This window comes from Rissa tridactyla, chromosome 5 (genome assembly GCF_028500815.1).
Source record: "Rissa tridactyla isolate bRisTri1 chromosome 5, bRisTri1.patW.cur.20221130, whole genome shotgun sequence".
In the NCBI taxonomy this organism is placed as follows: Eukaryota; Metazoa; Chordata; class Aves; order Charadriiformes; family Laridae; genus Rissa; species Rissa tridactyla.
Window position 1 is genome coordinate 77,056,003 of NC_071470.1, and position 21,405 is coordinate 77,077,407.

The following is a 21,405-nucleotide window of genomic DNA, read 5'->3' on the forward strand; positions in this document are numbered from 1 at the left end:
GAGCGAAATCAAAATGGTTGACTACAGGTTTAACAGGGCCAAGCCTGCTGCCTGGCTCAACTAGGTTTGTTGATAATGTGGTCCTCAGGGTGCAGCAGGGGATTTGGCCCAGGATGTTTGCTGACGAGCTTTGATCTCACCAGGCCATGGTTACAAAGCAGGAAAACCATTGGATCTTAGATGTGTAGCTGAAGAACAAGCAGGCGATTAACCTGTCTGATGATCAGAGAATGGTACTGTAGAAAGAGAGGACCTTCTTATTCCTATTTTAATTCCTACTCCACTGATCAGATAGGCTGCTGGCAGCAAGCACGTATTCACAAACATAAAATTGGGGAATTAGACGCAGTTAAGCAGGAAGCGGGACCAGCCGTTCCTGTGCGGGCTGCTGCTATTCAATGTCTGTGTTTAGGAAACATTTCTTGAGGATTCCATCTCTCTTGCTGAATGAACCACTTTGGATCCCTCCCTTTAATCTCTCCAAAAAGAGTCAAAGTCTGTCTGAGACAGTGATTGCAAGTGGCTCAGCTGTGTCCTGTAAGTTCCTTTAAGGTGACCTTTAATGCCTTTAGGGGAGGACCTTTAGTTGCAGAGGCTGCTGGGTGTGTGCAATTTCACAAATATTCCCTGCTATTAAAGGCACTCAACATATATCTGGGCCTGAAGGCACAAGCGGGCAGTGGCTGCAGCTCCAAGAGCACAGTGTTGGAGTACCGGGAGAGGTGTGAGGCACCGGTGGGAATATATCGAGGATATGAGCAGTGTGGAAAGTCTTTCTCTGCAAACGAGCAGCCTGGAGAAAGATCTGGGTAGCCAGTATTTCAAAGTGCCCTTGGAATGAGAAGGAAGCCTAGTAGCTTTCTTGGGAGTTCATGGAGATTGATGCTACGGTTAGAAATGTTGGACTGTGGCAGGAGCAAGGGTAAATCTGTGCTGCAACCCCCGAAGAGGCGTCTGAGCTGGCTTTGCCAGGTGTACCCCGGGGGAACGAGGGCCGCTTACTGCTGCTTTTTTGCCATTTCCTACCATCGCTTTCAGAGTTGCAGGTTGCTGTACAGGTGGGGACAACATTCTCTCTCTCCCAACTACACAGCACTGAATTAATTAATAAAATCTCTCAATCCTTGCATTGTTTTCCCTTTTAATGGTGGAAGATGGGACAAACAAAGCCCTGCAGCCTCCCTTCTTCTAGAATTCCTCTGACTGCCCAGGGCAGGATCATCAGCCACCCTCCTTCTTAGAGCACTCTTCTTACAACGATTTGTGTCTAAATCAGCCCAAGGGACGCTGTTAAACTGCTGCAGGGCTGGATTTCCCCAGGTTCTCAGCAGTAACCTATGCCCTGCTGTCCTCGCCGATGCCGCTGAGGACTTTCTTGAAGGTCCCACCTTTCCGTGGCTACCTCTGCCTCCGTGAGAAATGCACCCCTCAAATGCGTATCCGTTGCACACAAATGCAGAGTTGCAAGAAGGTTGATGAGGGGTTTGCGTTTAATCTGGGATGCTCTAGGGGCCAACTTCTAACTGGCATGTAATTCTCAATAAAAAAAGATGCGGGTGGCTTCACATTGCTACAGAAAGCAGGTAAAAGTTTGACTGTTACGTGAATTCCTATTTACGCTGCGCTGGGTATATTGATGTACATTTTAATCGGTGTTTATTTGGACATTCTGTTGTACTGCCACGGTTGTTGGAGAGAGACTTTGCGTAATGGAGAATTTGCTAACTCTCCTACTCTGTTTAATGGGCTTTGACCGCAGTTGCCATAGAATCCTGCCTTCTGAATGCCCCTGTGATTCGCCTGTTACAAAAGGTCCACCTGAAGTCACAGGGCTGAACTCTTTTCTGTATAGTTTTCAGTCCTCGGAGGGTTGAAGACGTGCTGGCTCCGGTCATAAATCATTTTCTGCTTCACTGGGGTTCAAGCTTTTATGTTATTGCTTTCTTTAGATCTTTCCAATCCAATCTTTCAGACGCTGTGGCATGTGGAGCATTTAGGTCTGCGCTGGCCGTCGCTTGATCTCGCTGCTCTGTGATCAGTTTATATCTTTTGGCATTATTTCTTGAGTTGTGAGCGGGGAAATAACTTCTTTTTTTTTTTTTTTTTTTTTTTTTAAATAAGCAATAGTAGATGACAGTGCTCTGTATCGGGTACTTATCCTTCAACTGATGTCCTGTGTGCCTTACATTATATAAAAGGCAAATGGAATTCTTTGTGAAATGTATTGCTTCTTGGAGGCGTTAGGCTGTCAGCTCTGGAGATCAAAGTCCTTTCTCAAGTAGCGAACAGCAGCACACACTTCTCTGTACTTCCTCTTGTCCGTGCTTCAAACCCGACCTCAAGAAGCTGGTGGTTTGGTTTTTTGTTTTTTTTGTTTTTTTTTTTTTTTGAGAAGCATGTTTATGCTATGGAAACTTACCCAGCTGCGTAAAGCCGCTTTCCTGCCTGCTTGGAAAACCCCGCACATCTGCACGCAAAATTTGGCTCGGTCTCTTGAAAGGCAACTAGTTGTGTACAAAAGAAGCTGCGTGTCCCTGAGCTACTGCCTGTGTCCGGCTCAGTCTTGTAGTGTCATCTTGGCTACGAAACAGCGAAAGGACTGGGTTAGTCCTGGTGTGATTGTATCACTCCGGGGATACCCAGGATTTGTTATTTCTGGAGAAGATGAAGAAGGGGGCGTAGGTAGCTATAGGGACTCGCTTTTGCAACAGTCCTTGTAAGAAATTAATGATAAACCTTAAGTCTGGAGCACGGCCAGTCTGTGCTCTGGCTGCTGGTCCACCTTCATCAGATCCCATAAGCCCATCTCCTCCAGCAGTGATGCGGGCTGTGCCATGACCGTAGAGCTCGCTGTTGAAGCCGAGATTTCTCCTTCGACACGATGCATCCATGTTATATGTGACTGCCTGACGCATACTGTTCTAGTAGGGCTGTTCGCGTTCCTAGCCTAGGAGGTTTACAGAAGCTATTCGGATATGAAACAGGAGCAGTGTTTTTCCACTTTGGAGCAGAGAAGGTGATTTTTCCAGTAGCTGAACACCTCCATCTGCCACTACTTTCTGAAGTGATTCACGAGCTCCGAAACTCAGGTCTCCTACATCCTGGGGTTATGCCAGCGGGGAAACTTTGGATATAAAATACCTAATCAACACCTGAGTCTTTGCAAATGAGTAAGTTCTTATCTCAGCAACAGGGTTTTGAAAACAAACAAGCAAGCAAAAACTGTCCCGCGTTACTGCGGGCTGAATTAAAACAGTCAGAATGCTCCTGAACTTCAGGAAGTCTGAAATTCAAATCTGCGCTTTGAGACTGGGCCAGCCTTTTAATTTCCATTTCAGAAGCGGAAATACCCCACCGTAGGTTGAGCCAGGAGTAATTGGCCAGAAGACCGAGTGTCTTAATAGAAAGTTTTGAGCAGATGGATATAAGCGACGATCACAAGGTATGAGGTGGAGAATAGCTATTTTACCATTTTATCTTCAGTGGCAGGCATTTTTGGAGCTGACTGGTGATGCTGATTGTTTAGTTTGTATGTGCGGGGAGGAGGATCTAGGCTGGAGCACAATTTCCAGAAAGTGGGTGTGTAGAAGAAGCTATTTCCCATGCCCTATCAAGGCCAGAGAAGGAACGTCAGAGGCTGCATGTAAGACTCTCCTTAAAGGACTGAAAATAAACTATTTTGAGAAGCATGTAAAAGCAAACTTAAAGGTTGAAAGGTGATTAGTGATTCACCTCCAATTTGGCAGGCGGCTGAGCCTACCCTCGAAACTTGGGTTCCCGTATCATGAAGCTGTGACAGTTTGCTCCGCGTAGCCGTCTGTTAACACTGGCGTTTGCTTCCCCACATCCTGACCTGGCAAAAAGCTAACTCATTTGAGCCGCGCAACCCCGGTTAATACCCCTGTGGAACAGCCTCGAGCCTGCTCTCCAGCTCTGTATTTTGGGCTGATGGGCTTACCTTTGTGGAGAAGGTCAGCTGTCCTGTGTCGCAACATATTCTGCTGTGTCCTAATAGCAGACTCTGAGCAAATAGTTTGTTTTTGCTCTCCTTTTACCTCGGCTGTAATTTTTGTTTTCTATTTGGCGCCAGTACACTATTTCTTCCGCAGCTCACTATTGCCTTCCCTGGCCTTTGTCAAGTAAGGTCGTATTTAAGCAACAGGCTTGTTGCGATTTATAGCATCGTCTATAGGATATGAAAACCCAGCCCCGGGGAGTGCTCCCTCCCCCATTTCTAGCATAAGTAAGGCATGTAAATCTTTTTGGTACACGTTTGGAAAAGATACTAAACCATGATTACTGACTTGAACCTCCTGATAGCATTGCCACGCCCTTCTGGGTAAAAAATCAGGACAATTTATGTCCCTGCCAGTGGTTTGACATTCAAAATGCTTTAAACGCGGCAACGCTTTTGAGATGGGAACAAGAACTTGACGGGTTTTTTTACCTTCCTGTAATGGGGAAACTCTCGGAGGACAGGTTACTGTACGACAAAAAAAAAAAGGCAACAGAGGATGCCTTTGCTATTTGTGTTGTCACTTAATAATGGCAAAATACCAGCACTCGTCGTGTTTAAGCTATCAGACTGTTTCCATGAGAAAGATTTGGACAGAAATTGGAGCTGAGAGGTAGAATTTGTAGTTTTAAGTCGGTTGACACAATAGGCACTTGCTGATGAACGTGCCCTCGCTCAGCTGTGGCAGATGATTTTGCAGAAGCAGACGTAACCCCACGGGCTACCATCGCTCCCTGAGCCATGAAGGACGTAAGCAAGCACGATGGGCTGTGCCTCGCACCGCCGGTGCTGCCTGTGCCCAGCCTTGCGGAGGAATTGTTGTCTTTCTCCGGGGCTGTTTATTCACAGTCTTCCAGTGAAACTGCTGCTGGCAGCTGGGAACCATCCAGTCTGCTGCGGCCCGGTGCCTTTCAAGCCCTTTCTTTCAAGCATATTTGATAACTCAGGCAAGGCTCTTTTGCAAAACCAAGCCACTCCCTTATTCAGAGTGTATTACAAAGACAGAAGGCCATTATTTTCCTCTCGGCTTCCTCTTCTTTACATCCACAACCCACCCAAACCTCTCTTGGGCTTTTGTAGATGGCTTGACTCCATCACCAGTACCTACTCCCTTGCCAGTTGTGTTGTGGGGCTGGTGTGTTTTCATAGGAGCAGATGACAACGTGACCGGGACATGCTCCTTTGGGCATGTCATATTCACTGTGCACATGTGTGGCTCAGCACCATCGACACCAGGAAACGCATCTCAGCTCAAAACCTGAGCCAAGAGGGCGGCGTCAGACCCTTTCTCACACTGATACTCGGCCAAATAAGTCCTCCTGATTTTGAAACGGCATAGAGAGGCGAGTCTTCTGCAAGCGAAGAGCTGGCCGAAGGATGCCCACAATGTCCTCTTGGCAAAGCACAATGTGTTTAAGCCGAGACACAAACGTTCTCTGTTTGTTTATGCTTAGTGCTAGACTGATAAGAGTAATAGAGCCAGTCCTGCAGGGAGACGGAGAGGCAAATCTGCAGGGCCAGGGGTTATATAGGGAAGAAGTGTTGCCTGACGGCTGTCCTTAGTCTATAAAATAGCCTGTTTTGGGGGGGAAGGGGCAAAGAGAAGTCACTCAGCCATTCCATTTGTTCAAATCTAAAAGAGGGCGCTGTAGGTTACTCTATAAAAAGGACGCTGTGGCTGTCTGTAATATTTAGATGGTGGGGGGTAATTTAAGGGAAGGCGGGGTGGAAAGGCGGAGAGGCAAGACAGATTATGGAAATGGTAGTCTTCTGTCTGCAGTTGATGGGAAATGGCAGGGAAATGCTTTTGTGCAGAGAAGCATTTTAGAGAAGAAATTGTAGGAAGATAATAGGTGTTGAGGAAAATGATTTCTTAGCTGAGTTCCCGCCGGATCTCGAGGGAGTTGGAAGGCTTGATGGAAATCAGACTCTTCTCTCAGGGTTCAGCTTTGTTAGCGTCAGCAGAAAGGAAACTTCCACAGATGAAAACGCCCTGCAAACAGGGAGAGCCGGGAGGGGGGAAAAAAGAACTTACCTGACAGACAAATCATCTAGAACAGAGGTTTTTAAAGCGCGGCCCGCGGGGCGCTTGAGGCTTGACGAGCCTCTACATGCAGCCTGTAAAGGGATTTTTTTTTTTTTTTTAACCAAGGCATTGCATTTACCTGGGGTATTGCGCTGTGAGTGAAGGCGATGTGATCCCAGCCGAGCAGCCCACTGATGGAGTGGGTGACTACGAATGTGACTAATCCTACGGTAGGGCTTTCCTATCGAGAACTTCCGAAAGTTTTCTTTAGGCGTGATTGTTAGCTGTCCTAAGAAAAACAAAGCCTTTTGAGGCTAGGAAAGAAAATGATCTCCTGGAAGTCATATGTTTTAGCCTATGGTTTCATTAGCTTTCTCAGGGAATTAGGCTTGAAGACCAAAAAAAAGGAACTAATAAGGGCAGTTTGATTTTTTTTCCCGTACTTAATGTCAGTCTTAATTGCTTATCTGAATTCTATCTCTGTTTCTTACTGCGCTATTGTGGGGCCGTGTTGGGTAGCCCATCACAAAGGGGCTGGAATAGTAAGAATCTACCTCTTCTGCAATCCGCATCCTCTTTATCACGGCCAGGGAAAAACAAGCTCAGGGCTGGGTTTGAGTTGAAGTACTAACAAGTAGGAGAAATCTGGCTGCGGAGTCCCTGCAGCCCTCAAGGCTGTGTAAAATGGGTCAGTGGAAACATATCAGTAGAATGAAAGAAGAGGGGAGACCCTGTTAATCCTGGGGTTTTTTTTTGCTTCCTTGAGCACAAATGTAACGCTAAACTACTTTCTGATTTGAGGGATTGACGCGTGCTAAAAAGCTTTGCTACAAAGAGGGGAGAGAGCAGCGCAACGTAAATGAAAGGAGAATCCCGTGCCTCGGAAAGCAACAGGGATTGACTGAGGCATCTGAGGATTTCTGGAAATGCGTTCCCACTTCAGTACCGCTTTATGGAAGCGGCCTTCCACGTGATGAAGAAGGCTCCTCGCGCACTCGTAGAATCCCCCCAGCATCCTCTCCTTGCGCTTCAAAGGAAACGGCCGGCATCGCCCTGCCCTTGGCAGGGTGGGTATGGTGTAACTCCCCCGTCCCAGCGTTCGGGACGACGTGGTGGATTCTCATGTCGGCAAAAAACATGCGTTCCCCTCACAGGTCACGTGCTTCGGCAAACTAACACACCGCTCGGAGCTTGTAAAATTTAAGCTTGGCAATTACTGCAGAGAGGGGATGACAGAAGCCCGCAGGGAAGTAGTCGGGAGGTAAAATGTCACTGACTTGCTTCTGTCTTCCTCTAATTAGCTCAACTTGTCCTCTTCTCTGGCTGCCAATCACCAGGCAGCTGAGGAACGCATGGAAGCCAGCATCCCCATCCCTCACCTTCCCTGGCTCCCAGGTGGGAGTGCTTTACAAGGAACCGGGCAGCACACCAACCCCTAGCTGAGCCCAGGTGTCGACGGGGCTCGGAGCGAGCTTCCTGCCGGTTGTAGGGAAGCTGGTGGCCATGTTTCTTAGCAGAGGCACCCACGGGAAGCGCAGCTGTGAAGCACAATCTGGCTGCGGAGATGGCAGGACTCATGCTTCGTTGCTCCTCTTACAGCTACTGAGGGCAGCTAGACTTTGATATGTGAGTACACGGAGTTTTTCCAATTGTTTTGTGAGTGGTTTATGCCGGTGGCTGCTGTTTAACTTGAGTAGGAACTTGTTTATTCATAGAAATACACCTTGGCCTTGCCGTCTTTCAAATGCAAGTAGAAATGTCTGTTTGACTGCAGGGTGGGGAGCCTTTCTCTCAGCTAGGTGTTACGGGGCGTGAAGGGAAGGCAGTACGTACTGTCCTTCCGAGGACACGGGCTTGTTGGTGTCGATACATCTCGTCTCGCGAGAAGTTGAGTTGAAATTTACCCTCTGTTAGAAAGTTCTGTGCCATCATAGCAGTTTTCTAAATGGTTGCAAAGACTGTCTTGGGCAAAAGAGTCTTTTTTCTCTAATGAAGTTGAAATAAGCAAAGCGTGTGTCAGGGAGAGCAGCTGTTAGCCCGTCTCAAACCCCCAGTGACAGCCGTTTTGGTTGTTTCTGCCTTGTTTCTTCTGGTTTGCTCTTTCCGGGGAGAGATGTGTTATTTGGCCTGCCAAATCAGGCTCGTCGGAGTAGAGAAATGAGAAGAGAATGAATGGAGGAATGAATGCATGGAGCAGAACCAGTATACCCCTGAGGAAGCGAATGGATGGAGAGGGACGAAGCTCATGTAGACAGCGTAGTCCTTGGATCTTGCTGCCTTTCATCCTGAAATACTTGTTGAAGTTCCGGCTCCGAGGTCCCAATGAATTGTAGGCGCTTCTTCACCTCCGCATTTTTAAAAGCTTCCTAGAGGAAACATGTCTATTTCAAGGGCTTGAAAACGCATCTCAATAAAATAATAACCCATGACCTTGGCCTGAAGTCCTAAACTCTCTAGAGTAGGATAGTTTCTCTCCATTTACGGAGAGCCCATGAGTAACATGCTGTCGGTGGGGGCGGGGGGCAGCTGAGAGTCAGAGCTGGGAAACAGACAGCAGGAGCTGAGGAGCTCGGGGACAAGAAGGGAGGGTGAAAATCAGCGTCCCTCCCTCCCTCCGAGTCATTTCAAAGCCCAGGGAGGGCTTGCGATGTCGGCTTCAGAGGGCTGCGACTGCTTAAATAGAGCAGCAAGCGAGAAAAAGACTTGCTGCCCTGTGACAGGGCCTTACGGCTTTTGGGGACGGGCTGGGGCTGTTTGGACCCTGGAGGAGGAAAGAAGTTCTGTGTTTGGAAAAGCCACGTTCTGGCGTTACTGCCCTTTTTCCACGCAAAACTTTCCCGCTCTGTCTTTGAACCAACCTGCCTTTCTCGGTGGAAATGATGCCTACGGAACAGAGGTTTGGGGTTAGAGAAGTGACTGGTTTTATGTCCATTTTAAGCACTTGTAATTGGAAAGTAACTTCACAACCATGGTCATGTTTCTAGTGAATGCATAAGCTTTGGAAGCGTAAGCAAAGCTGCTGATGGGTCCCAGGCTCCTTCCAGAGAGAACAGGCGGAAGGAGATTTGGCCCTTCTTTGCTATTAATTCTAGAAGAAACCACAACTTCCTCCATCCGCTTCAAAGCACAAACACGCTGCGAGGATCCCGTTTGCTTTCGAGTACAGCGAGGTAGCCGGCCTCGCGGGGAAAAGCCACCGTACCTCAGTAGCGAAAATAATCTCAGGCCCTGATGGGGAGCGGGGGTTTTGCTGATAGCAAATAAATTCGCTCAGGCTCAAATAAAGACTTAAAAGGGCCCGTCGCTCCCTGTGAACTGCCACGAGGTATTGCGGAGAAGGTGGGAATACCCACCAGGGCAATGTGTTTGGGGTAAAAATGGTGCCTCGCTGACGTTTCGCTTAAACCGGTGCAAGCCGGAGGTGAAATGCTGCGTAGGTCTTGGTGGACTGAGCATCCCAAGTCTGGCGTCGCTGCCCTGATGGGGAAGGAGACAGGGCAAAGTTTGAACCTAAAGGGGACGGAGGGATGGGGTCCTGTCCTGAAGCAGTGTGTTGAGCCGGGGAGCTGTATCTCTACCGCTTTCCAGTGGCTCTACTCAGCGTTGGTACTGGTGGGGTTCAGACAGCACCAGCTGGTGACCAAAAAGTCTCCTTTGCCAGTTAAAATAATGCCGTCTGGCCTGATGCTGATGGCCGTGTGACTCGTATCTCTTTAAACACAGCTTTGAAGGGTCTGTGTCATCATGTACCCAGTCATGGAGGTGCGGGGCACTCACTGCGCCCAGGGAAGCGGTTGAGTCACCGTCCCTGGAGGTGCTTAAAAGACATGTAGATGTGGTGCTGAGGGACATGGTTTAGTGGTGACTTGGCAGTGCTGGGTTAACGGTTGGACTTGGTGATCTTAAAGGTCTCTTCCAACCGAAACGATTCTATGACTGCCACTGCCTGGGAGGTATCGCACAGGAAAGAAGACCGGGCTTGAATCGTTTCCTCCATCTTTCAGATCTTGTGTGTTGGCAAAGGGCCTCCTGATGTCTCCCAGGCTTGACTATACGGACGCAGGCACGTGGTCAGCTTCTGTCCTGACCCTGAAACGCAAGCGCTCGTTCTGGGTACGAGTGGCACGGAGTACCTGCGCCCCAAAAGAAGGGTTTTTTCCGTAGGTGTGGTAGAAACGTGGGCTCCCTGCTTGCGGGTTAGTCTGGGGTTAGGCAGCAGAGTGACTAACCTCAGGAGAGGCCGGCGGAGGAGGGCGTGAGCGTGCTGCTATTTATGCAAACACCCCGATAGCTCAAGCAATTCAGAAAATACCTCAGAAACTGAGGAAACATCACAAGGAAATACCAGCTGGGTAGGGCAAATAGCTGCGGCGTTACCTGCGAGGAGGTGGAACTGGTGACAGCTTGGGAGCGTGACACAGACGTGTAATCAGAGTCGCACCTTCACCTCCATTTGCCCCGTCTGAAGGAGAAGGAGGAGGAAGGGAGGCGGGCAGGGCTTCCTGACCATGGGTTTGTACCTGGGGGGAGGCTGATAAGAAAGCGATGCAGAGCCGGTGGTGGGGACAAAATGCGGCTAGCTCACCTTGGAGCTGTGCAAGAGCCGGGGAAGGAACGGTGACTTCACGCACATCATAAAATATCTAGTGGCGGTGGCCAGTGGAGGCACAATCCTAGGGCTGATACAGGAAGGAGTCCTTTGAGTGGCAAATATATTCCAATGGCATTTAGCACCGTGACCTTTAAACGCTTCCACAGCCTGATTCAGCTGGAGTGTAGAAAACACTTTGGGTGAGGCTGGGCCCAGTGTAAATCTGCTGTGAATCACGCTGTTGTGATGCTGTCCGCTGCGTTACGTGGTCTCCCAGTCCCATGCCTTTGAGTTCGGGGCAGATAATCATCGTTTGCTTTAGCATAACAAATTAAACGGTTGGGAGGGTCCATTGCAGTTACCTACAGATGCTGGATGAGCGCTGAAGCAGTTAAGGCTTACCTTGGACTTGAAGCACCGTTTAACTATTAGTTTGCGTTGGCTGTTGTTTCTGGAGTATTAAAAATCCCAGCTTTTGAAGATGTTTGGCGTGGAAAGGCATTTCACCCACCCTCCCCGCCGACCTGTGTCGCTCTCCAGGAAGCAGCTGAACGCCCTCCAGCCCCCCGCGGCTTTCCCACTATCGCTCCCCTCCGGCTGGAATGATAACCGGTTGTACCGTCAAACAGGAAAAACTAGGCTCAAGTGAGGCTCAGACAAATAACCGTAAGATAGGCTGGTTATATCAACCGGTACCCGGGACTGAATGCTTCCTGGGTGGCAGTTTGCACAAACCCTGGGGAAAATGCTACCCCACCTCCCGTGTTGCCCTCCTGCAGCTGTCCGGAAAGAAGCAGCTATTGTGTCTATGTATACTTGAATATTCTAGGGGGATTTTGTGTTTCTACTGAACTGAGTAGTTTACTCGGTCAATTGACACCTCTGTCACTTACTCGGAAGTACTGACTGTCACAAAACCAAGAAATACTGTGCGTAAGCTTATAGATCATGATGTGTCATGTTCACTAGCTGCGTCTTGCCCTTCACAGGGGCGAATCTCGGTATCTGTCGGAACGGGGAACTTTGGAGTAACTTAGTGGTTTCTTGTAAGGCTCATAGGCTTAGCTAGGTAACGGTACTGTTCCGCAGTCTCTCCCTCCTTTATCTTTCGTCTCGGGAAGTCCTACACTGCAGGCTTACACCCGTGTTACTTTTGATCAAACAAGCATCCAACACTGCCATGGGGGAAGCGTGTCTATGGAGTACGACCCAGGAGAAATGAGGAAAGGAGTTCATCTCGAGCTCCCCTGAACTTCGGTCCCACCATCGCTTCTCTCTGGGACCCAAGAAAACGGAGGTCCCAAACGTGTGCTCTCCTGGCCCACGGATGCAGAAGCAGTGAGATCACATACTCGAGCGATCAAAGCGCTCTGGTTCTGCAGCTGCTCCCGGCTGGAAGCCTCAGCCATCGCAGTATTTCTCTACATCTATATACGGCACACCACTAACACCTTCCAGCTGTTTCCAGGTGTGTAGCCGAACGGTAACGCTCATGGCTCAGCTTAAGGCTACTTAACCTACAAGCCAGGAATATAGCTGGTATACACACGCTAAAAAGGAGTTGGACGTGAACTTGTGTCTTCATGCTTCTAGCAAGGCTCAAGCCATATTAATAATCAGTCTCTCTGGCCTTGGTGACAGTGATACTTTCCTAGCTGACTGTCTTTTTAACGCTGGCATGCTTTTAGTGTATTATTGCAGCATAGTTCAGCAGTGGGAGTCCTTCACAGTATATATTCCTCAGCCACGCTGGCCTTAATTAGGACGCGTAGCTACTTCAATACCCTTCCAGGCCATAAGCACAAGAAAAGCGTGTTTTGGTTAACTCAGACATAAGGCTGATGTTTTAAGCCGCTCGCCAAGTCAGGCAGATGTGCTGTAGCAGTGATGCCCGCTCAGGTTTCCAGGTGTATTTGCAAAGAAGGTGAAGCTGTATAGGGGTGTCCCTTCCCTTCTGCTCGCCCCAAGGACAGTGCAAGATCTCCCCGACCGGGCGCCATTTCTGGTGGTTTGCTGTCCAGCCTCCTCTTTCCACCCACAGATGGTCCTGTGCACTTTGTCCTGTTGGGAGCGCTCTGTCTCTCCAGGGCAATATGTTGGCTGCAAGTTTTTTTTTTCCTTTCCCACACCATAGGCTTCAGCCGGTGCCCCGGCGGCGCAGGAGAAGGAAGGCTTTCTGTCTACATCTCCTCCTCATCATCCTGGAGGGCCATCGCCATTCTACGCAGCAGTCTTCCTCAATCCTCCCTCAAACGAAGGTCCCTTTACATTGCTGCGGGGTCTAACCTGCATTTCTAGATTTCCAGGATGCCTCTGTGCCTCTCCCCACCCAAAAAAAACCTACCCTAAACTGTGCTTTGCTGCCGAACATCAAGACAAGCCAGTTCCGCAGGTTGCTACTGCTCTCGCCTGGGAATTGAGCAAAGAGCCCTAACCTGTGTGTTACAGGAGAGGAGGAAGCTCTCCTTGTATCTCGTCTCTTTCCTTTTTCCTTCCCCGCATTTCCTCTTTTCACTCCCATCCTGACACCTGGTCGCTTGGTCCTTCTCAGCTGCCATCCCATCTCCATGCCCATTCCCTGGGGACCTGGGCTGGGGTGGGATGACACCGGGCAATGCCGTGACACTGGCCAGCTCTAGTTTTATCATTCCGTGGTCGCTAACAGAAATGGCGAACCAGGAAAAGATGTAAAGCTGGTGGTTCAGAAATACTTCTGAAAACTGCCTTTCTTAAGGTGGGGGCAGTGGAAAAATAAACCCCCTCGGTGAAGAGAGCAGGCGCATGTAACACCTACAAATCGGTTAAAATTTTTCCTGTATGATCCATCAGCTTTGCCTGTCATCTTCTGCCTACGACCCGGACACTTGGGTAGATCCTGTGCTGGATTAAAATCTCCTTTCCCGTTCCATTTTTCCTCGCTCGGCTGTCATCGGCGGCGCTGGTGTCTGCCGCTCTCTAGTGGTGCCGAGCCCGGAGCCTCCCGGGGAGCTCTGCTGTACATCAGCTTTGCACATCCCTGTGGAATATTGTGTTTTCGTCTGTACATCCACTCCTCTCTGGGCATCCGCCGCTGGATCCTGCCCGCGGCGAGTTACTGGGCTCCCTGCCTCACTCAGTAGAGCCATTCACGGGTCTTTCCTCAAACCAGATTAAAAATCTTCCCGTAAGAAGGGCAAAAAATGTGTTCTGCGGACGTTGCACAAATGGTTTAGCTACAACAGCTGTGCCTGAAGATCAGGTCAATGGAATAAACCAGCAAATACGGCTCTGAAACTCAAGGAGAAGGTTTTTTTTCCGGCTTGCGGTACATGAATCCCGTGGTGACACTACAAAGTGAAAACCTCGCTGGTGCTTTTTTCTTAATTTTTTTTTCATCTATTTTACGGAGCTTACTTCTGCCGTGGCAAGTCTAAATCCCGTGTCTACATGACATGGGAATTTAAGCTGCCCAGGTTCCCCAGTCCCTTACTCAGGGGCAGAAGGAAAGTCCCTCACTTCGTTATGCTAAGGTGATAAATTATGTGGACGTGTTATGTTGGGGAAACATCTTCCCAAGCACCCCCCTTGTACACCGCCTCCACTTTCCACGCTGCCAGGTGAAATACGCGCTTCTGTCTGCCACGGGGACCATTGATGTCCAGTCAAACATCCTCAGCAAACACCGTAGAAAAGAAAATCCCCCGTCCAGGAGAGGAAAAACCCTTTCTAGCCTTAATGTCCTTTTGCTCCGTCTCGTCATTTCCAGTTACCGCAGCTCGGATGCTCGTTCCGCTGTGCTGCAGTCCCTGCCAGCAAAGGGGAAGGTTTTGGGGAGACCTAGTTCTCTCGGGTGAGCACAGGAAGGGGTTTTGCTCTGCCCGGTAGCCCTTTCGTCAAGCAGGAGGTTGGATTTGGTCGGCTGAAATTTGGAATTTTGAAATTTGGCCCCTGGTGTCTCTCTGTTGGGTGTACATATACATCAAGGAGAAAGGGCATAACGCTGAGATCTGAGTTACCGTTTCTTGATGTATTTTGCCATTTAAAAGCCAAGTCACAACTTTAGAGGTGACAACAAAGTATAAGCAGCAATATCATTGGAATAAAGTATATAAAAAGACAAGCAGACTACAGAAAAGGGAAGTAAAAACTTGATTCAAACCACCCTGCTAGCAATAGTAATCCTCTCCAAAGTACGAATCTAAAATACGGATCTGAAATGCAATGCCAAATTCGATTTGGGTACCAATCCCATTTGTCTGATGCCAGAACAACGTGCAACGGGTGACCTCATTTTATTGGAAAATGCACTTTAATACAGGACCGTAATCAGATAAATTTGGGGAGGGTCAGCGTGGATCACACCGCGGCCCTCCTCGTCTGTGATATTTCTCTGAAGTGAAGCACACATATTAGAGCCCTTTGGCAATTTTTCTTCTCGTATTGTTGTTTGAACAAGGAAAAAGAGACCCTAAAAAAGAAACCAACTCTTATTGTGTTTGTCAAAGTAGTTGATGTGTTAAAGAATCCAAATTTTCTACAGGTTATTGTTTGTATATTTGAGATGTCATGTAATATTTGCCATATTGATATTAATATGTTGATATTTAATATTTTTTTGGCTTCAGGAAAGGGTTTTCCCCAAGTTGGGGGCCTCTCTGCAAAGCCCGTGCCGGTGTCTCGGTTATGCCCCGAGGCGCCAGGAGGTGTCGGGGTGTGCACGCTCGCTCGCTGGCTCTGGCCCTGGGTGCTCCCACCCTGCACCCAGCTCAGCCCATCGTGCCTTCAATAATTTATATTTTCCTTTGTCCGATCCAGCCTGCAGCAGGCGGTTGGCTGATGCACCGGCTTGCTGCTTGCTTTGGACAAAAAATGAACAGGTTCACGTGTCTGAATAGCAGGGTCACTTGTTTAATAAAGGTATTTCAAGATGTTGGGGTTTTTCTCCCTTTTGGGTCCTGAAAAATAACCCGAGCGAGTATCCACGTAGTTAGAGGAGGTATTTCAAACCGTTTCACGCGCAGTGCTTGCCTTTGCCTCCAGCCCTTTATAAGCGTGCCTTTTAGCTGTTTTGTATGGTGCTTTCTGACCTTAAGGGAATTGTTATTATTTATTTTATTCCCTCAAGGGAATAAATCACAGTGCTGAGAGGAGTGTGGAAGGAGGAGGAGAGCAGTAGTAAATCTTCTTTTCCTGCTTGTTCTCCTGTTTTCCACTTGCGCGTGGCTAGCAGGGGCGGGAAGCTTCGGGTTTGGGATGGAAAGCCTTTCTGGCACGACAGAACCTCAAGCCGGGAGATGCCCTAGTCAGCGCTTGCGAGAGGCGGTCACGCGAGCCGCGGGAAGGTAGGGTACGAAAGGGAGGGGAGATGCACGAATAGCTCCAAGAACGTTCTGGATCCAACCCAAGGCTGTGCCCTGAGACAGAAGTGATTTTTTTTTTTTTTTTAGGCCTTATTAGTTTTCAGGGTGTGTTTTGTAAGCGACAACCGAGATAAAAGCCGAGGAAAGATCAAAGCAGATTTAATGGTTTTTATGGGTTTGTGCTTCTTGGTTTCGCTTTCCAGTGTCTCCCTAAGCCCTTCTTCTCTCCCTGCGTGCTACCCTTTCATCTGCCTCCCCGTTTCCACCCGGCAGGTGAGAGCCTGCTGACTTTTCCAGCCTTGAATGTGACTTGGGAGCTCGACTAGCCTTTCTTTCACCCCCCGCCCCCAAACTTGAGACGACATTAGATTATTTTAGCTGGAAGACAGCTGCTTTCAGTATCGATTCTCTTAGCTGGTGAGATTTACATCCTTTGCAGAAGTTGAGCTTGAGTTTCTCCTTCTCCGTTGAGAACATCTCCGGGTAGCTGCGTTGGCTCAGCAGCCCGTGCAAGGCTCCGATGCCCAAAGTGCTGATTCAGGGGTGCTGGGTCCAAGAGAAACGGTTGAGAAGGGGCTTTCCAGGGGGCGGGAGGGCTGTTCTATCTCCCCAAAAGACATATGTGTGGCAGCAATGCGGTTCCTTCTCAGTGGAGAACTGGATTTCCCCTCCTGACCATGTGCACTTCAATTTGCTGCTAGAGAACAGTTGGTCTTGGCTTGCTTTTATTTTATTTTTTTTAATATAACTACTTCTATGATGGCTTGCAGATGAAATGTGGGGAAAGCATCTTCCCCAAGGAGAAGATGAGGGGAGACACCTGGCAAAAAGAGGATAAGGAAAGGCCTCAAAACATTAAGTGGACGTTAATTAAAATAATGACTCTGGGCGTAAGCCCAAGTCTGACGGTCAAGTTTGGGTCCATTCCTGGTACATTAGGGTACCGTGGTGGCAGAAACAATATACCCGAGTGTGTTGTGCTGCACTGGGGTTGGGCCTAGGGCTTGGAGCAGCATCAGTAGATGGCGTCAGGCAGAAATACCCACCGCATGGGGCTAGTGAGGCTCTCAAAGGTAGCTGGGCACGTCCCTTTCCCTTGACCATGTTGTTTGAACAGTACCAGCTCTTCAGAGCAGATCGTGTTGTAAGTAATTGTGCATCGCATGGACTAGTGTTTTGGTGGCCTCTCTGCATCTCTTCGCTTCAGAGCGGGACTGTAGCTCGTCTCGTGGTCCATTTAGCTGATCATCCCGCCTTGCTGGCTTCCCATCCTCTAGGTAGCTCATCCCAGGCTGCGAATGCAGCAGGCTGTGTTCTCCGTGTGTGATTCCCACTTGGAGAAGAGGGTCCTGTGGACAGTGGGGATTTGCAAACCCTTCGACTACCTTCTGTCACCTTCATTTTACTTAATCAGACTGGACCTCATCGGGCAAGACCCTGCTTGGAGGTGGGGAGCTGGACCTCACGTGTAGTTGGTGAACTTTGCAAGTAGGGTCGGTAAACTTAATGTTATTTGGTCAGATGGGAAATGTCAAGCTACTGCAAGCACAAGATCTGTAAATACCGCTTTGAACAGGTGGAAAAGGGCGGAGACAAATGTCATATATGCCATGGCAATCAAACCCCGATAGTCTGGAAAGAGATGACATTTGTTGGGAAATGAGTCACCAATGTACGTGCGAAGCAGAGATGTGCCATTAGACATCGGGGAGGTTGTGGTTGAGGAAGCTTTTGTCAAGCTAGAAAGCAAGATGCGCTGCTTTTCTAAAGACGAGCTACTGTTTTCTGAGTTAACCAGTAGAAAATGGGGCAAGACCATGTTTAGCTCTACCAGAAATAATAGTCACGGGTTGCTCTGCAAGCCAAATAATGTGGAGACAGCTTAATTCCTGACTCAACTAAAATGGGAACCACTGGTATTTGGGAAAAGAAAAAATAAAAAAATACCGCTTTAACCAAGCCTGCCAGCTTCTAGCTGCGTTTATCGAGATGTCAAACTCTGAGGAGAAGGGGAGGGGACCTTGCCATAACGCTCCTTGGGATGCTGGTTGTAGAACTGTTGCTAAGTGTTTGCCTAAATAAGTTACCCAAATAGGATGTAATTCAGCTCAAGCAATTGAAAGGTGCCTTCAGGAGGCTGCTCCCTCAGGTACGGAGGGGAAATCTGCTTGCATACCGGTATCTTTGTTGTATTTCTGGCCTTTGTGTGGTGTTTTTGGCACCTCTTTCCACCTCGTCATGCGCAGAAAGGTCCAACTGTCAAACTTGCATGACTCCTTCCATGTGTTGGCAGTCCCCTGGGTCTAATTCCTTTTTCCAGTTGCCCAGCTAGTGGTGCAATTGCTGACATAGACACAGAAGACAGCTAAGACCCTGAGCTGCCGCAGTGATGTGCTCGCTACCCAGCCACCCACCACCACCGTGGGTTTGGCTGGATCATCAGCACTGCTGGACAAGCACGTGATGCTGCCGCTCTGATTCAGCTTCTCTTCAGAACCCATTGCATAAGTCTCCTGAAGCGCTGGAGCATCCTCACCGGCGTTGCTGCATCCTCTTTCTATTCCAGGGAAAGGCGCTGGGGGTTGTGGGGGCCACCTTTGAGTTTGGTGGAAACTTCTCATCTTGTGAAGCGCAGGCTAGATCGAGCTGGCGGAGTTTCTAGGAACATGGTTTAGTCCAGTCCTTGTAATTAGACCTGGACCGCTTCTTTGCTAGCCCAAGAACGAAACGCTAAAAGCAAGAGACCTTCCTCCCAGCCAGCGGAGCTGTGGAGGACATCGGGTTGAAGTTCCACCAACGATGCAACGAGAGCAGCAAGGTCATGCCAACAGCCACGGCTCGCTTATAACGTGTCACCTTGCTATTTATTGGCTCCCAGCTTCCTTTTAACTCATCATCGACTTGCTCCTATGCGGGCGGGGGGGTCGAGCCATCACCGTCACACGAAGCCCCTATGCAAATCGCTAACGGCATGCGCTTGGTGGCACCTGCAGCGTCTAGACCGGTTCCTGGGCCCCCATGCAAATGCACAGAGAGGGAGCTGGGGCCGGCGGCCGAGCCACCCACACCAGTCTCTGGTAAAACCCTTGGCTTTCATTCCCGATTCACCTCTTCTATGCCAGGCGGCACGACATTGCCAGATGCCAGGAGGCATCTTCATCTCTGAAGTAGATGATGGACCACAAACCACAGTGGTGACAATTCACTGCAGTTGGGGTTTTTTGGGGGGTAATCTTTTTTTTTTTTTTTTAAAGTTGTTATCTCTCCTGTGAGGAGCGCTGGGTGAGCTGTGGAGAAAGGAGGGGTGTGATGAAAGTTCACTTTCTCTCGAAACAAACCTAGTGGTTTCAGCGTGGCCGAGAGGTTTGCTTGCTGCAGATGTCTCCGATGCAGCCTCTTGCAAATCCTTGGGTTTGTGGAGCACACAGGTCCTCACTGAAGGGCAGGAGAGACGGCGTCTTCATGGTATTTACATCAGCATTGGGTTTCTGCCCATCCTGGTCAAACACGGACAAGATTTTTTGGGTTTTCTCCTCCTGCTCCACTTAGCTCGGGTCCTTCTCTACTCATTCTTCATGGAAAAAGTGGTCAGACACTGGAATAGGCTGCCCAGGGAGGTGGTGGAGTCACCATCCCTGGATGTGTTTAAGGCTCATTTAGATGTGGTGTTGGGGGATATGGTGTAGGGAAGAACTTTGTAGAGTGGAGTTGATGGTTGGACTGGATGATCCCAAGGGTCTTTTCCAACCTAAATCATTCTATGATTCTATGATCTCTGAAGCTGCCTTGTTGTTACAGACCAAGTTCTCGCTCCATCCCTGGCTCATGTGTTTGGAGGCGCTGTGACAGGTTTTCCATCCTCATCTTTCAGAGGGGGCTCAGGCGTGTAGAACCTCCAGTTTCCATCTGCCAAAAAGCAGGAGCTCTCTTCTTTCCTCACCTACTTCCCCTCCCATTTCGCATCACCTATTTTTCAGCGCCTTCAAGGAAATCTTTGACCTCCCTGAACTAGCCTGAGGCTTTCTATGGTTTGATGCCACTAAATTACATGTTTGTAAGTGCTTTAACGGCTGTGGAAGCACAGCCGAGCCAGGCAGCAGAGGACTTCTGTCCTGCCGCTGTCGTGGCCTTTGGGAGGTATTTGCACCGCATTTTTGTAGGGCTCTGATTGAGGTACCATGGGAAGGACGTCTGGAGGATCCAGAGGGTGTAAAAAAAAAAAAAATTAAAAAAAATATTTAATAAAAGTAAGAGAAATCAAACTCTTGCCTGCAAAGGTTCAGCTGCTGCAGAAAATACAGAAGCTGTTAGGGTATTTCTGACACGTTGGGTTGGTGCTGGCCTGGATAAGTCCACAGATCAATATGTGAGGGCCGCTTTTCTGAATTACTGGCATCCAGGAAGCGGTTAGATTAAATATAGTCACAAGCTAGATCCTCGCTCTCCTTCTCCCTTTTCAGAATTACCACTCGGTGTGCACAAATATTAGCCACCCGCAAAGACGGCAAGCTTTTCCTTCCTGAGAAAACACCACAATGTTTATCAATATACGCATTAGTCATACATCAAAACCACCGTGACTACTATCAGGGTGATTCAGAAACCCTGGGATTACAGTATCTCCGTCAAGTTCTCCTTTCTCGCCGCGTCCACGTTTATTTCGCCTTTCCTACCCAAAGCAGAAACATGTAGCAACTTGAGGACCAGCTAGGCAAATGCACGTCTTGTGGGGCGATGCGGCGGGGATTCACCAAACTACCCCGGCGTCCTGGGGGAAACCCAAGCGCGTCGCTTCAGAGACGGAGCCAGGGCTGGGCTTCGCTATGAAAATTGAGGTCTAGGTATGAATCAAGAGGGCACGGCTGAAAGGGAACCGCTGGTTGTGCTCTCTTCATCTTCGTAGCCGCGTGGGCAACGACTCCCGTGCCACCCCACCAGAGCTCGGTCCACACCGTGGGACTTGTCTTTCCAAAAGTATCCATGGGCCAGGCCAGGGACACTGCTGGGCAGCACTGCCTGCTCAAAGGATGCCATGATACTGAGGATGCTACGGTTCTGTTGCTTCTCCACAGCCCCAGGGTGAGCTCGTTATTTTGTCCTGGCGGTGTTGACTTCTCCCACTTGGAGCGAAGCTGCTGCCAAGGCCACCTCTGCAGAGGGGACAACTTCCTCAGTGAAGAGGAGGCCCTCCTGTCCTCTCTGTGAGGGACATGTGGGTTTCATCCTGGGTACAAAGCGAGGTAATGAGCACCGTGGCTGCCATGGAAGAAGTGTTGTGAGGACACGCATAAAGCAACGTATTAGCCCAGAGCAGCACAACCACACCTGGGATCTTGCATAGGTCTGGGGGCGAACATCTGCCCCAGGCTAAAACTGAGGTCGCTGTGGCCAAACTGGTCACCCAAGACCCCTCTAAAGCCAACTCCCTAAATCC